Raw genomic sequence first — 15,187 nt, forward strand, 5'->3', positions numbered from 1 at the left:
TCAGTACTCAAGCTTCCATGCAGTAAAAGCCTCCTTGGTTGCCCCAACAGAGGGGTTTCCACCCTGCTTGGGCCCCCACTGGTCTGTGTATGTGCCACCTTAAGGCCCTTGGCCCCTGCAGAGCAATGGTCTGTCTACACTGTCTTCTCCCATTATACTGAGATAGGGATCATTTCTGAAACTGAATGCTGGCTGCCTCAACAATGAAAGAAGGCCAGGTGTGGTGACTCATGCCTGTAATCCCAACATTTTAGGAGGCCAATGCTAGAGGACTGCTCGAGCTCAGGGGTTTAAGATCAGCCTGGGCAACATAGTGAGATTGTTTACAATCTACAACAACAAAAAATTGTAATTAGCCGGGCATGGTGGCACACGCCTGTAGTCCAAGCTCCTCAGAAGGCTGAGGCAGGAAGATCACTGGAGCCCAGGTGGAGGTTGAGGCCGCAGTGAGCAGCTCTCCAAAGGATCCTAGGGATTGGAAGATTGGACATTAGTCAGAACAAACCTTGGAAATTCTTTACTGAATAATTTCTAAACTTCTTATTCCAAGTCAGGACTCAGAAAATGGACTCCAACATTTCGAGACCAGCGTGGGCAACATGGTGAAACCCCGCCTCTACTAAAAGTACAAAAATTATCTGGGTATGGTGGAGTGCTACTTGGGGGGAGTAGCTGGGACTTGCCTCTAGCCGGGCACGGTGGCTCACGCCTGTAATCCCAGCACTTTGGGAGGCCAAGACCAGCCACCATGAGATCAGGAGTTCGAGACCAGCCTGACCAACATGATGAAACCCCATCTCTACTAAAAATACAAAAATTAGCCAGGCGTGGTGGCGGGCACCTGTAATCCCAGCTACTCAGGAGGCTGAGGCAGGAGAATTGCTGGAACCCAGGAGGCAGATGCTGCAGTGAGCTAAGATCGCACCACTGCATTCCAGCCTGGGTGACAGACAGAGACTCCATCTCAAAAAAAAAAAAAAAAGACTCCAACACTGTTTTAGTCTGAGATATGGACTCCCAGGCTACGTGTTATGAGCACTCTCTGAATGTCGAACGCCTTAAGCAATCATCTTAGACTTCCCAGCAATCTTGAAGGTAGTGTTTCTCAAACTGGAATGCACATCAGAATAGCTTAGAAGGCTTGTTGAAACACAGATTGCCGGACTCCACCCTCAGAGTTTCTGATTTAGTAGGTATGGGGTGGTACTCAGGTTTCTGTTACTGCTGGTCTGGGAACCACATACTACACTTTGAGAACCTCTGCTAGAAGGAACTATTCTCCCATTTTACAAATGAAGAAACTGATGCTCAAAAAGATTCAGCAAATTGCCTACAATCATGTGATGTAGAAGACAGTATTATGAGGTAACCCAACAGCATTTCTCAAATCTCTCTCTCTCTTGCTGCTTTCCAGAATAGAAGTTGGAAATGTTCATAATTTTTTTCCAACATTCCTTGCAGCTAGGGATGGCTAGGCAATATTATTCCAATTAATATATCCTTCTTCCTGCCTAAGATGCTGACAGTGTTCTCTTCTCCTACAAGAGCAACATACTAGAGAGGTGGAGCAGAAGAGCAAAATGGCCCTGGTCCTCAGTGATTGGCAGTTGACCCAAGGATTCCAACACTACTGAATAACTTATTGTTATGTATGAAAAATAAGCCACTATTGGTTTAAGCCACTGTTAGTCAATCTTTCTGTTACTTATAGCTGATTCATTCCAAATAATACACATAAGTGATCAATATTGGGGCCAGTATTGACACTGAAATCTGTCTAACCTCAGACTTACTCTTTACACAACCCATACTGAGACTGGAAATGGAACTTTTGGCCGTGAAGTACTCAACATTCCCTAAATCTCTTAACTTCCCTCTAATAGTGTTCCTCATATGGAAGTGGCTTGAGTGCTTAATCTCAATCCCAAACAAAAGAATTAGACATGTCTTGAATCTAACCAATATCCTATGACTGACCCGAGCACAAACATGCCTTTAGGTTCTTACTACTCAAAGTGTGGTTCACCCACCAGCAGAATCACCTGGGAACTGGTTACAAACGCAGAATCTTCAGCCCCATCTCTGTCCCACCAAATCAGAATCTGCATGTTAACTAGTTCCCCACGGGCTTCATAGGCTCATTAAAGTTTGAGTAGAGTTCTAATTCAATCAATGATTCCCAAGACTGACTGAGCATTAGAATCCCCTGGAAATGTAAAGACAAAATCAAGAGCCCTCGGTCTCACTCCTGACTTACTGAATCAAAACTCTACTTGGGTGGGAACCAGAAACCACGTCCCTCGTTATTTACATTATTTCACTCAGGAACTATCTTGAGAAACTGATTAAAGCTATAGCCCTTCCTTCAGGAAACATATACATGTACATGAATTTTGCTTCTAATTTAAAGGATTCACAGGTCACTGAAGTCCACTCAGAGTCCTCCGAGGACCTCCTAGGACATGCGAACTCCAGAAAAGAAAAGGAGCCCTTTCAACAAGTCTGGGCAGTTACAGAAATGCAGTCAGGATCCTAATGAGAAGAGGCAGCCCAGCCCCTGCCAGCTGGGTAAGCTCTGGTTAGTTCTCACCTGAAGATGGTTTATGTAACCAGCTAGAACCCAAGGTCGCAATTCAATTAGCAGCTTCTGCCACAAGTTTAGCTTTGTGCCCCCTGGGATTTCCATCACCCCGGATTACACAGCTATTCATTTCATTTTCACCAAATTAACCTAATTCGCATAGAGGATGACTTCCTGCTCAACCACTGCCCACAAGGATGCCACAGAGGCAGGTGCCTCATTCAATTAGGAGATTTTGAAAAATACATGCAAAACATGCTTTTCAAAACAAAGTACTCAACAAGCAGGGGCAGAGTATCACCACCTCTCCCAACCAACTGAGCAGACCTAGTCTCCCTCAATCTACATATTTCTACTGCCACACTTATTTCAGCATTATATCTTATAATTGGATATCTGTTCTTTTAAAGGCTACAGGCTTCTGGAGACAAATGAAAGTTTTCATGACCATATTACTCTACCTAGACCAAGTATAGGACCTGCTACAAAGTAGGCACTGAAAAGATGATAGGGTTGGTGGGTGGGTGAATGGATGGATGAATGAGTGGATGGATGGATGGAAGGAAAGATGGATGGATGGATGGATGGGCAGATGGAAAGATGAGGGATTTTGCTCTTTAAATATAGTATAATGAAAAAAATCAGAAGTTCAAGTCTAAGAAATTCAGGTGCAAGTTCTACCATGCACTCAAAAGCTGTGAGGTCTCAGTCAAAGCATTTAACCTCCTTGATGAAATTACTCTCTGTGAAATGGAGGCACTAACAATAATACCTGAATTTCTAAGGTTATCATGACAATTGAATTGGAGAATACATGGGAACGCCATATTTTTCAGCAGGCCTCAGACAAGGACTATGGAAAGAGATGCATTCCAGAATCTGGCAGAGCTGAGCTCCAAGTCCGGCTTCACCACTGTCAGCTGTTCTTGGACAAACATCATAAGCTCTCTGCACTTGCGTTCTCATTTGAGCAATGGAGATGGCAATAACTCCTCCAACAAAGAGGCGCTGAAGGAGGCACTAAAATTACAGAGTGTTTCACTTTGCCCCTTGCCTCCTGTGGCTGGATGGCTTGTGTAAGTTTGTGGAACTTCCAAGAAGAGGTGGTTGAATAAGAAAAACTGTTGTTTCAATAAATCTGATCAAGCTGGGCGGAAAAGCATGAACCACCAACTAGGTCTCTGATTCGAGGCTGGGAGAGAAAAGGGTGTGCTGGGAGAACTCTCACCATGTGGGTCTCACAATCTATCTAACATAAAGCTTTCATAGCCAAGTTTCACAATTTTCCACCACATGAGCAAACTTCATTTGCCTTGATGAGGCAATAACTGTGTGCATTTATTTATATATTTCCCTTTTCCTCCCCTCCCCAGCCTCCTTACTAATCCACTTGGCCTTTTTCTCAGGCCCTGCTTCAATCTTTCTGCTTCATAGCCTCAGAAGCAGTAAAGTTGTATAGGGTTTGGGGGCTCAAGTCCTCAGTTCAGATGCCAGCTGCCACCTCCTGACTGCGTGACCTCGGGAGTCAGTCCACTTCCATGGGCCTTGGTTCCCTCTGCATGAGGGTTGTTCACTCCAGCCTGGGGGTGGGGGCCGCTGTCAGGATCAGTGCGCTGTCACAGATGACATGGCAGGTGCTTGTGGATCATAGTTTCTCTCTTCCACTGTGTGTGTGGAGGGGATCCAGCCAGAAGCTCGAATGCATTTGTTTTGTTTGTTCAGGAATTAGGGAAAGTGAGAAACTCCCAGACCCAAACCAGTCTTGAACTGAAGTCTGGGAATGGGAAAGCCCTTTACTGCAAACACCTATAGAAACATCCTGGTCTTTTACAAGCCTCTGGCGCCTTCCGCCAGGGTTGTGAAACTGATTGAGTTGGAAGGGCCAGCACCTGTGCACTCAGTGGCCCAGTGGCTCTCCATTCCTCTGTGTCTGGCTTTGCCCTGAACCCCCAGGTCAATTCAACCGAAACCATGGGTAAGTCAGAGCTCTAACAGAGGAAGATGAGGGGAGATTTGTGATAGGGCTCTTGTTAAGCCACTGAAGCACAGTGTGGCAGGCTGGCTGGCCAGGTGCCCATTCACAATGTGTGAGTGCCCCACGCTCCAGGGCATGTCACACCATGCCCAGCCTCACAAGCACTGGGACCCTGAGAGAGTGTCCAGGGTCGTCTTCTGTCCCATCAGTCCTTCTCAGGATGAGGAGAGGGGGAGGAACTGCTGAGTGGCCCTGGACGGCTTGCCCAGAGCCTGTGTGGTCTGTGATACGGCATGCCAAGCTCTTTTGCAGGCATTTTCATTTTACTCTTCCCTTATGAGGTAGACCCTGTTAGGCCCATTTTACAGATGAAGAAACTGAGGCCCAGGGAGATGTGACGTGTTCGAGTGAGCTTAGCTGGACAATAGCAGTTCTAGTTTTCTAATCTGTATCTGGCTTCCTATCCAATGGCCTCCCCACTCCCCAGGAGCTACCAGACACTCAGTTCCCTGATCTGTAATTTTTCAGTCCTTCTCCAAGTTTTCAGTCTCCTGGGCCCAGCTTAAAGGGCAAATAGAATAAAGAACAAGGCGCCAAGCAACAGAATATGCTTGCTAGCAGGTGATTTGGGGCTTTCCCTCTGCATAGTCATGGGCAGGAACACCCGGTCTTTGCCTATGGTAGCAGTGGCCAGGGCTCCTAGAAGTCATCCCAAAGCAGAAGACAGCACATGAGTAGTCCCCATCAATTCCTGAAATACCTTTAAGTCCCAAAGGTCACTAGTTATCAATGATAGAGTCTCACATCTAGGAAACACCCATCTCATAGCCAGCTTAGGCAAAATGAATGCCTCTCAAAGGCCATCGTACCAGCGGAGAAAAAAAAAAAAAAAAAAAACTGAGCAGATGTGGCCTGGGTCTGTAGCCAAAATCCAATGTTAAAGAACAGGCTGGGGGTGGGAAAAGAAAAGAAATAATTCATCAGTAGAATGATATAGGCAGTCCATGGGTATCACCAGAACTGCATTTTCTCACCATGCAGAGTGGTTGTGTAATTTCCCCCATTTCTCTGTCAATAAGGGGCTAGTGCTATCGGTGAAATAATTTACAACCCAATGTGCTCCACTGTAAATGGGTGCTATGTTTACTGGCTGTAAAAACATCTCTGAACACACTGACCTTCAACAGGTGAACCCTTGAGTTTATAGCACTGAAGAATTGTTTTACTGCCTCAGCACAGGCAACAGGCATGCTGGACACCTGTTGGGGGTGAAGGGTAGGGAATCAAGCCCTCTGGGGTTTCAGGGAAAGGAATCCTAAGAACAAGCTGCCCCCAGTGTGAACCAACCAGATCAAACAAACCTCCAGGTGCCTGGTCAGCATCTGGGTCCATGGTAAGCATCTGAATCTTGGATGAACCCAGTAAGCAAGTCCAGGCTAGGGACTGAGGCCTGCAGAGTACTTCTGGAACTGGAGAACCCTATGGAAGGCCAGCAGGATGGAGTCCAAGGCAGGTCCTGGGGGAACTCCAAGCACTGAGCTGGGGGAACCTAAATAAATTAGTCAATATGAGGGACAGGAGCAAGAGAAAGACTGAAGATAGGAATTCCAGCCAAAGGCCCAATGTTGAACAAATCTAGAACTGAGGCAAAGCAAGTTTTCTGCAAATAACTCATGAACCAAAGAAGCAGAGCCTCTGCCTTTAATGACAGCCACCAAAAGGTACGTGGGCAAATGGAGCAGACAGAAAAGGATAGGACTAGGGGGAATAAAAATGTTATTCTGGCCAGGAGCAGTGGCTTGTGCCTGTAATCCCAGCACTCTGGGAGGTCAAGGTGGGCAGATCACCTGAGGTCAGGAGTTCGAGACCAGCCTGGCCAATATGGCAAAACCCCATCTCTCCTAAAACTACAAAAATTAGCCAGGGGTGGTGGTGCATGGCTGTAATCCCAGCTAATCCTGAGGCAGGAGAATCGTTTGAACCAGGGAGGCAGAGTTTGCAGTGAGCCGAGATCACGCCACTGCACTTCAGCCTGGGCAACCTAGCGAGACTCTGTCTCAAAAAAAAAAAAAAAAAATTCTTTCTTTCTCACCCTTCAGCTTGCTCTGGGAAGGTTTTTGTTTTTCTCATCCATGCCTTAGTATGGAGATTTCAGAGAGGCCCCTACAGGGAGCACACTTCCCCAAAAGCCAATGACCAAAATAGCCACAAGGATACATGTGCCAGCCTCAGCCAGGCATATATTCTTTGAGTCTTCACCAGAAAGCTAAAGTGGCATCTGACGAAACCTCTAGAGTGTTCTGAACTACGTTATCAGGCCCACATCCTGATGACAGACAGAAGGGTATAAAAGAATAAAGACTACCCAGATGAAAGGCACGCTTGGAGGGTCCTGAGCCCTTGCAGGCAGTGATGAAATCGAGGGCTGCGTGCAGTTTGTTCACATGAAGAGCCCTGGAAGAAGGCTTCACACTCAGTAAGCGCCCTGGCCAAATGAGGAAGAGCCGAGCAGGCTGGCCTGAGGTTGCTCCATACCCTGGGCCTCTGGGGAGAAATCAGAGGAAGCAAACCATTGTGTCCGCACTAAATGAGAAACCTAGTGATTCTCATTCCTGGTGTTTTTAATTCTGTGCCTTTGAAGATCATCTTAATTTTTTAATTAAGAAAAAAAAAAATTACAGTTGATGACCTGCCAGTTCTTCACACACACAATTATCATTGAAAGCCAGGGGTCACCACCTTTTTGCAAATAAACAGGCAGAATAATCTGGAGACGACCTCATGGCCAGGTAAGGTGGCTCATGCCTGTAATTCCAGCACTTTAGGAGGCCGAGGCAGGCAGAACACATAAGGCCAGGAGTTCCAGACCAGCCTGACCAAGATGGCAAAACCCTGTCTCTGCTAAAAATGCAAAAATTAGCCACATGTGGTAGCTCATGCCTATAATCCCAGCACTTTTGGAGGCCGAGGTGGATGGATCACTTGAGGCCAGGAGCTTGAGACGAGCCTGGGCAACATGGTAAGACCTCATCTCTACTAAAAATACAAAAATTAGCAGGGCATGGTGGCACATGCCCACCACCCCAGTTACTCTGGAGGCTGAGGCATGAGAATCGCTTGAACCCAGGAGGTAGAAGTTAGCCAAGATCATGTTACTGAACTCCAGCCTAGACAACAGAGTGAAACTCTGTCTCGGAAAAAAAAAAAAAAAGCCGGGCGCTCTGGCTCATGCCTGTAATCCCAGCACTTTGGGAGGCCGAGGAAGGCGGATCACGAGGTCAGGAGATCAAGACCATCCTGGCTAACATGGTGAAATCCCGTCTCTACTAAAAATACAAAAAATTAGCCAGGCGTGGTGGTGCGTGCCTGTAGTCCCAGCTACTCGGAGGCTGAGGCAGGAGAATGGCGTGAACCCAGGAGGCGGAGCTTGCAGTGAGCTGAGATGGTGCCACTGCACTCCAGCCTGGGTGACAAAGCAAGATTCCATCTCAAAAAAAAAAAAAAAAAAAAAAGACAACAGATTGCTGGGGTTGGAGAGGGGTCCTTCATTCCTGTCTCTGCTCTCCCTACTGCACACATGCACAGGCGCGAACACATACGCGCGCACACACACACACACACACACAAACACACCCCTACAACTCCCCAGACAAGACTTGCTCACCACCATAACACAGCACCTAGTACTGGGGCAGCAATAGTGCAGCCACTCAGTGATTATTTGGCAAATAAACTGATTAATATATAAGGATATAAGAGAGCTAGAAACCAGATATGCAAGGAAGGCAGAGGGGAAAGGGTGCAAAGTGGGGGTGGCTTGGGATCCCACCCCCAGACGGTTCCGCCATCTATTGGCAATAACAAGCCCTAGCATAACACCCTTCAGATTATAAAACCCAGACACACCTCACATCACTTTTGATTCCCACCACTCCCCCTACTCCCAGGAGGTAAGGATCTTCGTGCTGATGCTAGGAAAAAACCTGAAGCACAGGAAAGGTCTACTGGCTTGTTCAAGGTAGGAAAAAAAACAAAACTCGGAACTAAAACTTCTGAAGTCAAAGCTTGAGCCCTGGGCCAGGTGCAGTGGTTCACACCTGTAATCCCAGCACTTTGGGAGGCCAAAGTGGGCAGATCGCCTGAGGCCAGGCGTTCAAGACCAGCCTGGGCAGCATGATGAAACCCCATCTCTACTAAAATTACAAAAATTAGCTACTTGGGAGGTTGAGGCAGGAGAATCGCTTGAATCTGGAAGTGCAGTTACAGTGAGCAGCGATCGTGCCAGTGCACTCCAGCCTGGGCGACAGAGCAAGACTCCGTCTGTGATGGTTAATGCTGAGTGTCAACTTGATTGAACTGAAGGATGCAAAGTATTGGTCCTGGGTGTGTCCGTGAGGGTGTTGCCAAAGGAGATTAACATTTGAGTCAGTGGGCTGGGGAAGGCAGACCCACCCTTAATCTGATGGGCATAATCCAATCAGCTGCCAGTGAATCTAAAGCAGGCAGAAAAATGTGAAAAGGTGAGACTGACTAGCCTACATCTTTCTCCCTTCTGAATGCTTCCTGCCCTCAAACATTGGACTCCAAGTTCTTCAGTTTTGAGACTCAGACTGGCACTCCTTCTCCTCAAGTTTGCAGACAGCCTGCTGTGGGAACTTGTGATCATGTAAGTTAATGCTTAATAAACTCCATATTTTATATATATATATATATATATTCTGTCCCTCTAGGAAACCCTGACTCAATAACAACAATAAAGCTTAAGCTCTGGTGGCTCCTGGTCTCTGAATTTGGGACCCTGGTCTAAATCTATGCTATTTAATCCAGTGACTTCATCACAATCCAGGAAGACCAAAGACACTAATGTCCATCCATTCATTCCTTTACTCTATACATATTTACTCTAAACATAGCACCTGTTATGTTCCAGGTGTCTGAGGAGCTAGAGAAACCACAAGGAACAGGACAGGCACAGTTTCTATCCTCTCCAAGCTTATATACTTATACTGGTGGTAGAGACAGAGACCAAAGGGGCAAACAAAGAGACAGACAAGGTGATGGAACAGAAATTAATTGGGGATCATGAGCAGTGGTGTATGCCTGTAGTCACAGCTACTCAGGAGGATGGGGTGGGAGGATCATTTGAGCCCAGGAGTTCAAGACCATCCTGGCCAATAAAAAGATCCTGTTTCTTAGAAAAAGAAATGAATTGAAGTAGTCCCACCTGAATGGACAGCCAGGGAAAGACAGCCAAGGAAGCTTCTGAGAAAAAGTCATTTGAGCTAAGAGCTGAAGGGTCATTCCAAGAGCGATCCGAGCAGAGAGAAGGTACATGTGCCAAGTGTTGGAGACAGATAGGAGTTCAGGGGTCCCAGGATGAGAAAGGAAGCCAGTGTGGCTACATGTAATGAGTGAGAGAGGTGAATCTCTCTGTAGATATGGAGGTAAATGTAAGTGGAGATGGAGACAGAGGTGGAGACGACGGTGGAGATCATCTTGCATTTGCCTGCCCTGCATTCCACCCGTTCTTCTGGCAGTAGAATGCTATTTTCCTTTCAGTAATTACCCTTCCACTACCCTCATCCTATGAGGTTTGGATGGTATTGACTTCCCTCTGCAGAACCAGAAATCCATGCTTGGCTAATTGATTACTGCCTCCCCCCGCCTCTCCATCATCCCAACTAATTCACCAACTCACTCCCAGCATGTTGCTCAACCAGGCCAATAAACAAGACTTCAGCCAGAACTGTTGGTAAAGATGCAAACTGAGCTACTAGTGCCCATCTTACAACAGGGGGACAGCATGCCTGAGAGTAACTCCCAGAGGCAAGCAGAGCTGAGAAAGTCCTGAGCTATTGTTTGACCCTTTGGATCCAGAGGTACCCGGACTTTTCAGCTATATAAGCCATTAAATGCGTTTTTTAAAATTATTTTTTGAGACAGGGTTATGATGGGGTTTCTCAAACTTGCAGCTCATGCATGATCCACACTTACACAGTTATGCTGGCTGCTGAGTGGCAAATTGATTGAAGAGGGACAAAAGTGAAAACAGAGAAATACATCAGGAGGCCACACAGGAGTCAGGAGAGAAGAATTAAAGAATTTCACTAGACAGAATCCAGATTTTTGGAGCAAGCGATTACACTGAAACGTGTGGTTGTCTGTATACTATACACTGCTCACAGATCAAGCCCACTCCATATATTCAGGTGCCCATTTTGCACGTGAGCGCTCTCTCTCGGGGGATCACTCTGAATGGCCATTCATTCATGAGAATGATCAGATCATTCTCATTCTCTGATCTCAGCTCAAATGACCCTTTCTCAGAGTGGCTGCCAGGAAAGTTATCCAAGCGGATTCCTCCAGTTATTTTCTATCCCATCACTTTATCTTTTCACAGCACTATCACAAGGCATAATTATTTTGTTTTTGTTTTTGTGCATATTTTTGTTTTTGAGACAGGGTCTCGCTCTGTTGCCTAGGCTGGAGTGCAGTGGCACGAACATGGTTCACTGCAGCCTCGACCTCCTGGACTCAAGCAGTCCTCCCACCTCAGCCTCCCGAGTAGGTGGGACCACAGGTATTCACCATCATGCCCAGCTAATTTTTAAATCTTCTGTAGAGACAGGATCTCACTATGTTGCCCAGGCTGGTCTTGAACTCCTGGGCTTAAGTGATCCTCTTGCCTCAGCCTCCCAAAGTGCTGGGATTACAGGTGTAAGCCACTGCACCAGGCCCATAATTATTTTGTTTGTTTATTTGCTTATCCCTTTGGTCTCCTTCTCCCCCAGAGCAATGTAAGCTTGAGGAGAACTGGGGTCATGTTTCTCCCATTCATAGTTGTGCCTCCAGCTACTGAACATAGCCTGGAGCAACCAGGTGCTCAACTAATACATGTTGACTACATTTTAACTTAACTCCTCTCCTGACAATTTATATTGAGAAGTCAACTCAGAAGAAGTTTTCAAAATAATATAGACACAGATAGTCACCATAATCTAAAACGTTCAAAAAATAGCCATCTTTAAGTAAGTGAATAATGGCATATCCACAAGGTAGATACTACAGCCAGAGAAAATTATAAAGTATTAGAAAAATGTCCCAAAATAGGCTGGGTGCGGTGGCTCATGCCTGTAATCCCAGCACTTTGGGAGGCCAAGGTGGGCGGATCACAAGTTCAGGAGTTCAAGACCAGCCTGGTCAACATAGTGAAACTCCCTTCTCTCCTAAAAATATAAAAAATTAGCTGGGCGTGGTGGCGGGTGCCTGTAATTCCAGCTACCCAGGAGGCTGAGGCAGGAGAATCACTTGAATTTGGGAGGCAGATGTTGCAGTGAGCCAAGATTGCACCATTGCACTCCAACCTGGGCAACAAAAGTGAAACTCCATCTCAGAAAAAATAAATAAACAAATAAAAAGAAAAAGAAAAATGTGCTAATATAGAATATAAAATAATGTTAACTACTAAAGGAAGGATATAACATTATACAGATTGTACCTATATTTAAAAACGAACATATACCTGTAATCAAAATCTAAACCCATATGGAGCACTATAGGAGGGGAGGATGTAAAAACAAACAGGTGATGTGGAAGTCATATAGATCGAGGGTTATTTCATTAGTGCTTTTTATTTCCTTACAAGTTGATTTTACAATAAACAGGCAATGTGGAGTTATGCAAAATGACCAGATTCAGAACGAAAGGCTGCAGAATGTTTGGGTTATAGGAATCATGCCAACTTCCTAGAGCTGTTGTAAAGTTACAGTGGGATCCTGGATTCAGAGGTACACAGCTCAGACCCAGGATAAATGTTTGATCCATAAATTTAATAATGATAATGACAATTACAAGAAAAGCATAATGCTAATCATCATTACATTATAAGGATAAGGGAATGGGTTCCACCACTACCTGTGTGACCTCGGGGGAAAACACTTAATGACTCCAAGCCTCAGTTTTCCCATATGTAAAAACAGATAATGTAAAAAAAGATAATGATGGTATCTATCTTATATAATTCTTACAAAGCTTCTTTGAACATTGTAAGCACTCAAACAATATCATCATCAAGCAGTAAGAATTGAGAGCAACAAAACTTTAATCAGGCCTCATATTATTCTGTGCCTTGATCTGGTTGTTGCTGACTGTGTCTTTATTGTTAACTGTGTGCAAGGAAAAGAGCTTTAATGGGCAAAGAAGTATAGAAAGAAATGAATCACCACTCATGCCTATAATCTCAGCACTTTGGGAGGCCGAGGCGGGCGGATAACTTGAGATCAGGAGTTCGAGACCAGCCTGACCAACATGGCGAAACCCTGCGTGTGCAAAAATTAGCCAAGTGCAGTGGCATGTGCCTGTAGTCCCAGCTACTCGGGAAGCTGAGGCAAAGATCGCTTGAACCTGGGAAGCAGAGGTTGCAGTGAGCTGAGATCGCACTACTGCACTCCAGCCTGGGTGTCAGAAAGAGACTCTGTCTCGAAAAAAAGTCAGCAGACCCAGAGAACTCTCTCCACCCTCTCTTTGCCATGTGAGAGGCTACAACAGAAAGTTGGTAGTCTGCAACCTGGAAGAGGAACCTTGGCAGAACCTGACCATGCTGGCAGCCTGACCTTGGATTTTCAGTCCCCAAAAGTGTGAGAAATCAATCTGTTTTCTAAGCCACCCAGTCTATAGTAATTTGCTATAGCAGCCTGAAATAAGACAGACACTCAGCTCCAGTCACACTGAACTAACTGTTCCCCAAGTCGTCATGACCTCTCATGGCTGGCGAGAAGCCCCATCTCTGTGCTTTCTCAGCCCCTGTGTGTCTCATTATGGGGACACTTAGATACTGAGTTTTCTGGGCTGTCAATCTGTCAGTCTCTGCCCCTAGTTCATGAGTCCCATGAGGACTAGTGTCTGATTCATTTCAATGTCCCTTGTACCTATCGCCGAACCTAGTTCCATAAACCTGGGTTTAATTGAATGGAAATACAATAAACTGTTTATGATGTGGTAGAAGCAATACAAGTGAAACGTACAAAGAAGAGAAGGAGCAATTGTCAAGGGTAGAGCATGGACTCTACACTTACCAGGAATCCTCGCTCCGTGTAATCAACCCCAGCTCTGAACTCCAGGGAGGAGTTCAGCTCCTGCCTTCCACCCCCGTGGGGGCCCTCATGATGAATACATACACTTCATACCATCTCACAACCTACCTGGGTTTCCTCACCTGAGCTTGAAGAAAAGAAAAATGAACATGTCTATACTTTGACAAAACTGCCATCCCCCATCCACCAAAAGCCCTTCTCTCTCCTGCCTGGTTCAACTATTCTTTTCTGAGTCTCAACATGCAGGATGAGAAAAAAGGGCCAGGTCCTAACTGGGGCTCTCCTCTGAGAAGCAAAAGCACAAGTTTCAGAGAAATGAAAAAGAAGACCAGGCCGGGTGTGGTGGCTCACACTTGTAATCCCAGCACTTTGGGAGGCTGAGGTGGGCAGATCACCTGAGGTCGGGACCTCAAGACCAGCCTGACCAACATGGAGAAAACCCGTCTCTACTAAAAATATGAAATTAGCTGGGCGTGGTGGTATGTGCCTGTAATCCCAGCTACTCAGGAGGCTGAGGTAGGAGAATCGCTTGAACCCAGGAGGCGGAGGTTGTGGTGAGCCAAGATCACGCCACTGCACTTCAGCCTAGGTGACAAGAGCAAAACTCCATATCCAATAAATAAATAAATAATAAAAATAAAAAATAAAAATAAAAACAGACTTATTGCAAGTCACATGTTCATTTCCCTGAAGACATCACAAGCTCAAAGCTTCCCAGGCTCAAAGTCTTCAGTGCTTGATATGCTATCCCTGTCCACCTGCAAAGGCACTGTCCTGAAGATTAGATGTATTTGTTCTCTTCTACAATGCTTTGGATAAGATAAGGACACAAGAGCCAGTCAATGTACATCAGGATCTGCACAGAAGTAATGAGAAGTATCACCACAGTCACTAGGGTGGATCATAAAGCTGAAAAAATGCCCATTTGAAAACCAATAACCCATAATCTGAGACCCAGATATTTAATATGTGGCTACTTTCTGCCTCAAATGTAAATACTTATTGTGTTTTAGCTATGTAAAGAAAAGCTATGGCTATTATACTTCCCAACGTGATGTTCTTGCTGACCAACGCAATGGACACATTTTTTGAAACCAGGGCCACATATACCTGGGTTTTTTAATGACAATAGAAACAAGTCTCTCCTTCCCTGGCACATCTCAGATGAATTAAAAATCCTGAAGTGGGCCAGGCACAGTAGCTCAAGCCTGTAATCCCAGCACTTTGGGAGGCCAAAGCAGATGGATCACCTGAGGTCAGGAGTTCGAGACCAGCCTGCCCAAAATGACGAAACCCCATCTCTACTAAAGATACAAAAAATTAGCTGGGCGTGGTGGTGGGTGCCTGTAATCCTAGCTACTTGGGAGGCTGAGGCAGGAGAATCGCTTGAACCCAAGAGGCAGAGGTTGCAGTGACCCCCGATTGTGCCACTGCTCTCCAACCTAGGCAACAGAGTGAGACTGTCTAAAAAAAAAAAAAAATTCTGAAGGGACACGTAAATGGTTTCCAAGACACTGAGAATCCTGTAAGAGAGTTTAG

This window comes from Macaca fascicularis, chromosome 15, assembly GCF_037993035.2.
Source record: "Macaca fascicularis isolate 582-1 chromosome 15, T2T-MFA8v1.1".
NCBI lineage: Eukaryota > Metazoa > Chordata > Mammalia > Primates > Cercopithecidae > Macaca > Macaca fascicularis.